The following is a 7,888-nucleotide window of genomic DNA, read 5'->3' on the forward strand; positions in this document are numbered from 1 at the left end:
ACATACATACATACATACATANTCCAGTATCCTTGCCAAGAAAACCCCAAGTGGAGTCAGGAAGAGTCAGACATAACTGAACAACCCATTTCACAGGGTGGTAATGTACTGTGCAAACTTTAAAATGCTATATGTCATATAACTTGTACTTTTGTTATTATTATAAAATAAACATAGACAGAGAGCTTATTTCTAACCTTAAAAATATATGAGTGCAGGCAGGTAGGTGGCTTAATGGATTGAGAGTTGGACCTAGCAAGGGGAGGTCCTGGGTTCAAATTTGATTTCAGACAATTTCCTAGCTGTGTGACTCTGGGAAAGTCACTTAACCTCCATTGTCTAGTCCTTACTGCTCTTTTGCCTTGGGACCAATATACAGTATTGATTCTAATATGGAAGGTAAAGGTTATATGTATACATATATATATAAACTATGTGGTAGGTAGGTAGGTAGCACAGTGGAAAGAGCCTGGAGTTGGGAAAGCCTGAGTTCAAATCTGACCTCAGAAACTTCCCAGCTATGTGACCCTGGACAAATCACTTAACTCTGATTGCTTCTCTATCTTAGAATTGATAGCAAGACAGAAAGCCCAGGAGATATATTTACATATGAATTCCTAAGAAAATAATGTTTGCAAGAGTCCCTCAATTTGTCTGATTTGCTTCTTAGGTCCCAGGTAACCACATATTTTTCCTATCCCTTGTCCTGTCTCTGAATTAAAACATGGAATGTAGTGAGGGAGCATGAGTCCTGAGACATCAGAATTTTGAGCCATAAGGGAAAAGCTGCCCCTACAATGATGAATATGAAGAATACAGAGCAGTATGGGAAAATTTATATGAATTAACTACTGCAAAGTGAAGTAAGCAGAACAAGAAAATAAAAGAAAATGTGCAATAAGGACAGTATAAATGGGAATATCAGCAACCAAAACTAAAGGCTCTGTCATTATACTGGCCAAGTAAGGCCTCAGATAAGATAAGAGAAAGGACCTCTAACCTTTTTTTTAAAGTATGCTGAAGTAGGTGGGAGGGTTGGACTAGACAAATGTGTTCGTCATTTTGCTGACATGCACTTTTTCCCCTCCCTTCTCCTTCTTAAAATAAAGGATGACTTTGAATGAAAAAGAATGGAAGGATATATTGTGAAATAAAGGTAGTATGAAAATAAAAGATATTGATTTTAAAATCAACAAAAAAGAATAAAAGAATAAAAGAGAAAGAAAGACAGGAAGGAAGGGAGAAAGGGAGGAAGGGAGGAATGGAGGGAGGGAGGAAGGAAGGGAGGAAGGGAAAAAGGGAGGAAGGAAAGAAGGAAGGAAGAAAGAAAAGGAAGGAATGAAGAAAAGGAAGGAAAGAATGAAGAAAAGGAAGGAAAGAATGAAGAAAAGGCAGGAAGGAATGAAGAAAAGGAAGGAAGGAAGGAAAGGAAGAAAGAAATCTTCTATAAACAACTTCTGACCAGTGGACCAACTGGCTCTTAATTAGGAGCCTCAGATTACAGATTTAAGGTTCAAAAGGATCTTAGAGGTCATTTAGTCCAGAAGTGTCAAACATGTAGCCCTCTAGCTCTGTGAGCCTCAGGACAGATTAAAATGCAGTTCGGGAATATTTAACAAAAGAAATAAAAATCCAATAAAACAGATGTTAATTTATGATTTTTGAAGTCAATATGTGGCCCACAGAGATCCTCACATACCATTAATAGTCCCCATTTTTGTTTGAATTTGACACCTTTGATCTAGTCCAACTGCCTCCCATTATAATGTAAGACTTCAGAGAAGTCAAGAGACTTGCCCAGTCTTGGCTTGTGGAAGGTTCCCATTCTCTGAATAGACAAATTAATTTTTAATAAAAATGGATTTTTATAATTGGAGACTGGAGAATTATGACAAGTTTAGGTTGGCAGTTCATTTTGGAAAACAGGACACACTAGAAGTGTTGTGCTACATTCTTAAAATCCGGGGTCCCATCAGCTTAATACTTCAAATGTGCATCTTTTAAAATAACTTTCCCCTAGTAGAAGCTCAAATTGCTTCCATTTTTGCTTTTTTCTCTTCATCTCCACTCTTTTCTTCTTCCTTTTTATTATCTGTTCTGGTAAAGTTGCAAATGAACCTCTAGGATTGCTGAGCCTTTAGAATGCCCAGTGTTTTGTTGAGCCTGCAGCCCTTTCAAGTTCATCTTTCTCTCTGAGGAAGTTGTTTTGCATACATTTTTATGTGGAATATAGTTTCTCTGGCTCTAGCCTGAGACATTTATTTGCGGGAAATACAATGCCAACTGCCAGTGCCTAGCAGCTATTGTTATTAGGCATTTTCTCCCCTATATATTTCAGCTGGAAGCAAGGCACTTGTTCTCATGCTTTGAAAAAGGCAGAATCTACCTCCACCCACACACCCATTGCCCTTTAGATTTGAACTTCAGTTCATTTTTGAGTTGATAAACACAATACATGATTAAAGAAATGCTTGGACAAACTTAAAATGTGCATATAAGACATTTTGAAACCAAAAAAATCTCCAGGACTTTTCAGCAAATCTTTGGGAGAAGATGCAAGTAGGAAGAAAGTGACTAACAATTAGATAGCAAATTCTGAAAGTTAGTTTCAGACATATTTTTACAATTTTTGCTTCTATTGGTCCAAACACTGAACTCAGAAATTCTTATACATTTTCAATATATTTCATGAAAGAGGAGGTAATGTTAGTTTTTTTAAAATCATTTAGCTAATTCCTTACTTCTCAGTGTGGTTTGCTGTGTTCTCAATTAGCTCACTTGATTAGAGTGCTATGGTAATTGAGGATGAGGTCATGAGTTTGATCTCTGCATGCCTGGGTTAGCTTCCCTCTGCTCTATGGCCAAAGGCTGTTTCCCCAGATGTAGCCAGCTGTTCTTCAGATGTATGCATTTGGCCTCAAGAAAGCTTGGGTTTCAGACTTTGGATTTATTAACACAAAACCATTTCCATCACTAGGGAAAAACAATAGCAAAACTCAAAGGTTGTGACTTTCTTAATAGCTTTTTTTTTCATCAAAAGGTGTCTAGATACTAATAATTACTAATAATGCAGGGTCAGGGAAATGCTGTGGTGCCAGCCAAGTTGCATTTCAGACAAGCATTTAAGAAATTTTGTCCTGCTAGACAAAATGGAGAAATTTGCACAAGATGAAAGTGGAATTATGTGGATTCCAAACTATTTGATTCTAACTAATCATGACTGATTGGTTGAAGTCAATCTGGAGCAAACTAATGGTGTATCCTGGAGAACCGTCCATGGCTCTGTGCCATCCAATATTTTTATCAGTGACTTAGATGACATGAAGGCTTGGGAGGATGGTGATCCAATTCAAAAGGGAATATCAGGATCGATCTAAAAATATCTTGACAGGCTATACCAATTGGTTGGATCAAATGAGATGAAATTGAACAGTAAAATCCTATATTTGGTTCCAAAAAAGATCAATTGTACTTGCACAGGATGGGGAGATATTTCCGGGTAACCGTTTATGTGAAAAAAAAGATCTATGGGGTTCTAGTGAATTACCCCATTGAACATGAGATTTTTATTTTTGGTTTTGTTAATATGAATACTTTATATTTTTGTAAATAATTATACATTTCCTTTAAACTATCAGTTTTAGTAGTATATACTAGTGCATTTTCTTTTCTGATCAGTTGGGTTTTTTCTTCTTTATTTTGAATTCACTTTGTTTTTAAATTTTGACTATTTTATTTTCCCTTTTTTCTTTCACATGAGCTAATGATTTATCATTTTGATCAATCTCTTTTTTAAAATAACCCAGATTTTTTTTTGCCTTTTAGCATTCAATAGCCTATTTTTAAATTTCATCTATTTCTCCTCATATTATCAAAAATTGTTGTGACTTATTTGGAGTTGTTCATTTACTGATTTTCTAGGGCTTTTTTTGAGTTGTATGCTCAGAATACTTTTATGTTATAATGTTTTCAGAGATAGACTTTCCCTCTGAGAACTGTCTTTGCTATGCTCCATAAATTTTAGAATATTGCCATATTTCTATAATTTGGAATACATATAATTTGTTCTTTAGACCCACCATGATGTAGGGTATTATTATTTAGTTTGCTATTAGGTCAGCCCATTTTATGAACATTTTCTTTATTGATTTTAAAAATTTTAGTATGTGCTATAAATGATGCGCTTAATTTTCTGCCTTTTTATACTCATTTATAATTTCTTTATGCCCTAGAACATGAACAATTTTTGTCAAGGTGCCACATAATACCTAGATTTATGTGTATTTTTTAATATTCCAATTTACAAATACATATATCCTCAGTGTGAGTAAACACCGTGACATAACTGACAAAGGAAAGAAATCTTGTCTTATGCTGCATTAACAGAAGTATAGTGTTAAAAAAAGGCAAGTGTTCATTTTCCCGTTGCACTGTTTAGATTATATCTGATCTATTGTTTTTAGTTCTGAGCACCACGTTTTAAGAAGGACATTGACAATTCTGAGCACACATAAAACAAAACAACTAGAGTAGTGAGAGAACCAAAGAACATGCTGTGTGACTATTGATTGAAGAAACTTTGAATGTTTAACCTGGAAGAAAGAAGACTTAGGGGTAATGTTATAACTATCACGTCTCTAAAGAGCTGTCCTGTAGAAGAGGGATTGGATTTTCTCTTAACCTCAGAAGGCCCCACTGGTTGGTAATGGGGTAGAAGTTTCAGGGAGATAGATCTTGGTGCAATATAAAGAAAAACTTCATAGCAACTAATTGGCCCAAAGTGAAATGGGCTGCCCTCAAGGGTCCTGTGATTTTCTTTACTTGCTCTTTCAAGTGGAGGCTGGATAACCACTTGTCAGGGATTTTGTCAAGGAGATAACTATTTATAAGTGGTTTGGATGAAGGAAATGAAACATCTTGTTGTGTCTTGCTTTTGTTAGATTTTTAAAATTGGAAGGCACCTTAACCATCATTCACTCTGTCCTCTTACTTCAAAAGATAGTAAGAGTTAGAAGTTAAAGGAATTTTTAAGACTATCTAATCCAAATCCCATTATTTTATAGTAAATAAGAGTTTAGAGATGACTAATTTGTCCAAAGTGTTCATTGTTGTTGTTCAGTTGTGTCCAACTCTTTGTGGCTCCATTTAGTTTTCTTCACAAAGATATTAGAATGGTTTGCCAGCTTATTTTACAGATGAGGAAAATGAGGCAAACAGGGTTAAATGAATTGCCTAGTGGCACATAATAAGTGTCTGAGGCAGGATTTGAACTCATGAAGTTGAGTTCCAGGCTCCAGGCCCAGTACTCTATTCACTCTGCCAACTAGTATAACCAAGATTCATATTTATGTCTTTTCACTCCAAATCGAGTGGTCTTTCTATGATATGTTATAGAGAGGAAGATGACAAATAGTTTATTTTAAAAATGAAATAGTTTATATTTGTTTTGTAATTTACTAATTACTTCCATTTTGGATCATTGTGCTTTTATAACTTTCTCATCAAGATGATAATGCAACTATTATTATCCTCATTTTACAAATAAGGAAACTGAGGTTCAAAAAGGTCATCAAGTTACTCATCTGAAAGCTCAGAGTTGGCCACTGGCAGATCTAGGACTCAGGGTGGGTTGACTGACTACATAACCAATGCTTCCCCCCATTTCCCCACTAGATCAAAGGAGGAAACAAAGACTAAAAGATATCAAGTGATTCACCCAGCTAGCTAGTGTTAGTACTGAGAAAAATAATCAGTCTCCTGACTTCAGATTCAGTCAGATCCAGATTCTGTTGTATCATGCCACTTTTCCTCAACTCAACTTTGGACTTATACTATAATACAAATAGGGAGGATAAGATATTGGCTTGCAAACTAGCTCAGACTAGTTTAAATGTCTGGGAATCTATCAAGCTCATAAATTAGGAAAAGAGAGGAAAAACATTTTTATTTAGGAAGAAAGAAAATGGCTTACAAGTTCTTTTATGCGTCTAACCTATACCCCAGTTCAAATAAAAATAGTACAGAATTAGGGACTCTAGCTCAGTGATATTAATTTCCTAGAGGACATACCCTCTAGCAACATTTAAACCTTACTGGAAAGGATGAATTTAGGCTGAGAAAACTAAGCAGATCTTATTTCTAATGAATGGATATGCCACCCTAAGAATCATTATGGAGGAAAGAGGTTGGAATTTTATTAACTAAAAATAAGATTGGTAATTATTCATGTATTCCATTCATTTTAATAAGTTCTTATTAAGTAGTTTTAGTTCCTCAGAGGAAGGTACTGTGCAAGACTGTTGCACCTGCTCTCAGAGAGCTTAATATCTACTCGGAGAGGTAAGATTTAATGATAAGAAACCAATGTGAGCAATAGGAGCCAATGTGATCAAGTTTTTAAAAAGCTAGAAGAAGCTATTATAAAAGATAATCAAGAATTTTCTATACGGTCAGCTCCCAAGATCAAGGTCTGAACCTTTTTACGTTTGACAATCAATACATTGTACATACTAGGTCCTCAATATACGTTTGAAAGAATGAATGAATTCATATAGTTGACTTTTTATTCACCCAAACATCTCTTCAAAAATCAGAAGACAAAAGTCAGAAGGCAGATCAGAGTCTCTACTCATTCCAAAAGATAAAATAAATGACTATTATCCCATTAAAACAAAAGCCAATATTTTTCTGCAGGACCTTAGTAATAGTATTTATCAGATAATGAATTTGTACTTTAGTTCTTTGAGAGTACATAATATAAGCCCCTGAAGGCCATTGTATCAATGGAGTCATGTGAATTAACAATTTGGGGTTCAGGTGATATATGAAGGACAGCAAGACAACATGCAAAAGAAAAAGAAAACAAGTTAGTGGAAAGAAAAACAGCCATTTTGTGTTGTATAGACCAAAATTTGATTTTCTAATTTCTTACACACACATACATTTTTGAACCTGTTCTTTCAGTATAATGTAGTCAGTATCATATCACAAAAACAACCTGTATTCACAGTGGTGTCTGGAAGAGAAGAATCCTATGTGCTCCTCCTCAGTCTCCTTTCCTGTATCTTTATCCAGATAATACTTGTTAATCATAGAGTTATCCCCCCAAGACTCAGTCCTCTCCTTTCCTCCTTTCTACATTATTTCTCTAAGTGATCTCATCAACTCCCATGGTTCCAATTATCATCTCAGAAATGGAATCTCAGACCTATTTGATCAAACTGAATCAAAATGAAAAAAGGAAAGAAGAAAAAGAGGGAGGGAGGAGGGAGGGGAGGGATTGAGAAAGGGGAGCGAGGGAATAAGGGAGGAAGGAAAGGAGGGAAGTAAGAAGAATCATTGCTGGTCACTGATAACAGCTAAAATGAAAGCCAAGGCTTCTGAATGGTCCATATAGTCCTCCTTTGCCTCAGGAGAAATCACTTTTCCTCTCTGGGTCTCACTTTCCTCATTTATAATTTGGCCTGATGGTCTCTAAAGTCCCATCCAATTCTAAATATTTTAGAGAAGATATCATGGTGTAAGGCACATAGCCCATAGGTGGCCCACCACACTCCCCAGTGCAGCCTGAACCAGATTAAAATATAATTGGGATATGGTTAACAAAATAAATAAAAATACAATAAAATATAGATCATATCACATTTTAAAACTGTCAGTTTATACCCACAGGAGTTCTTATGTATGGACTAGTAGCTCATGTTTTCTATTTGGGTTTGACATTACTGATGTAGTGGATATGATGGTGGACTTGGTGTCAGAGGCCTTGGGTTTGCATCCCAATTCACAATCCATTAGCTTTTTGACCTTGAACAAATTCCTTAAACTGTCTTAGTTTCTTCATCTTTAAAACAAATTCAATTGTTTCTAAAGTCCATTCCAGCTCCAG

This window comes from Gracilinanus agilis, chromosome 1 (genome assembly GCF_016433145.1).
Source record: "Gracilinanus agilis isolate LMUSP501 chromosome 1, AgileGrace, whole genome shotgun sequence".
Lineage (NCBI taxonomy): Eukaryota > Metazoa > Chordata > Mammalia > Didelphimorphia > Didelphidae > Gracilinanus > Gracilinanus agilis.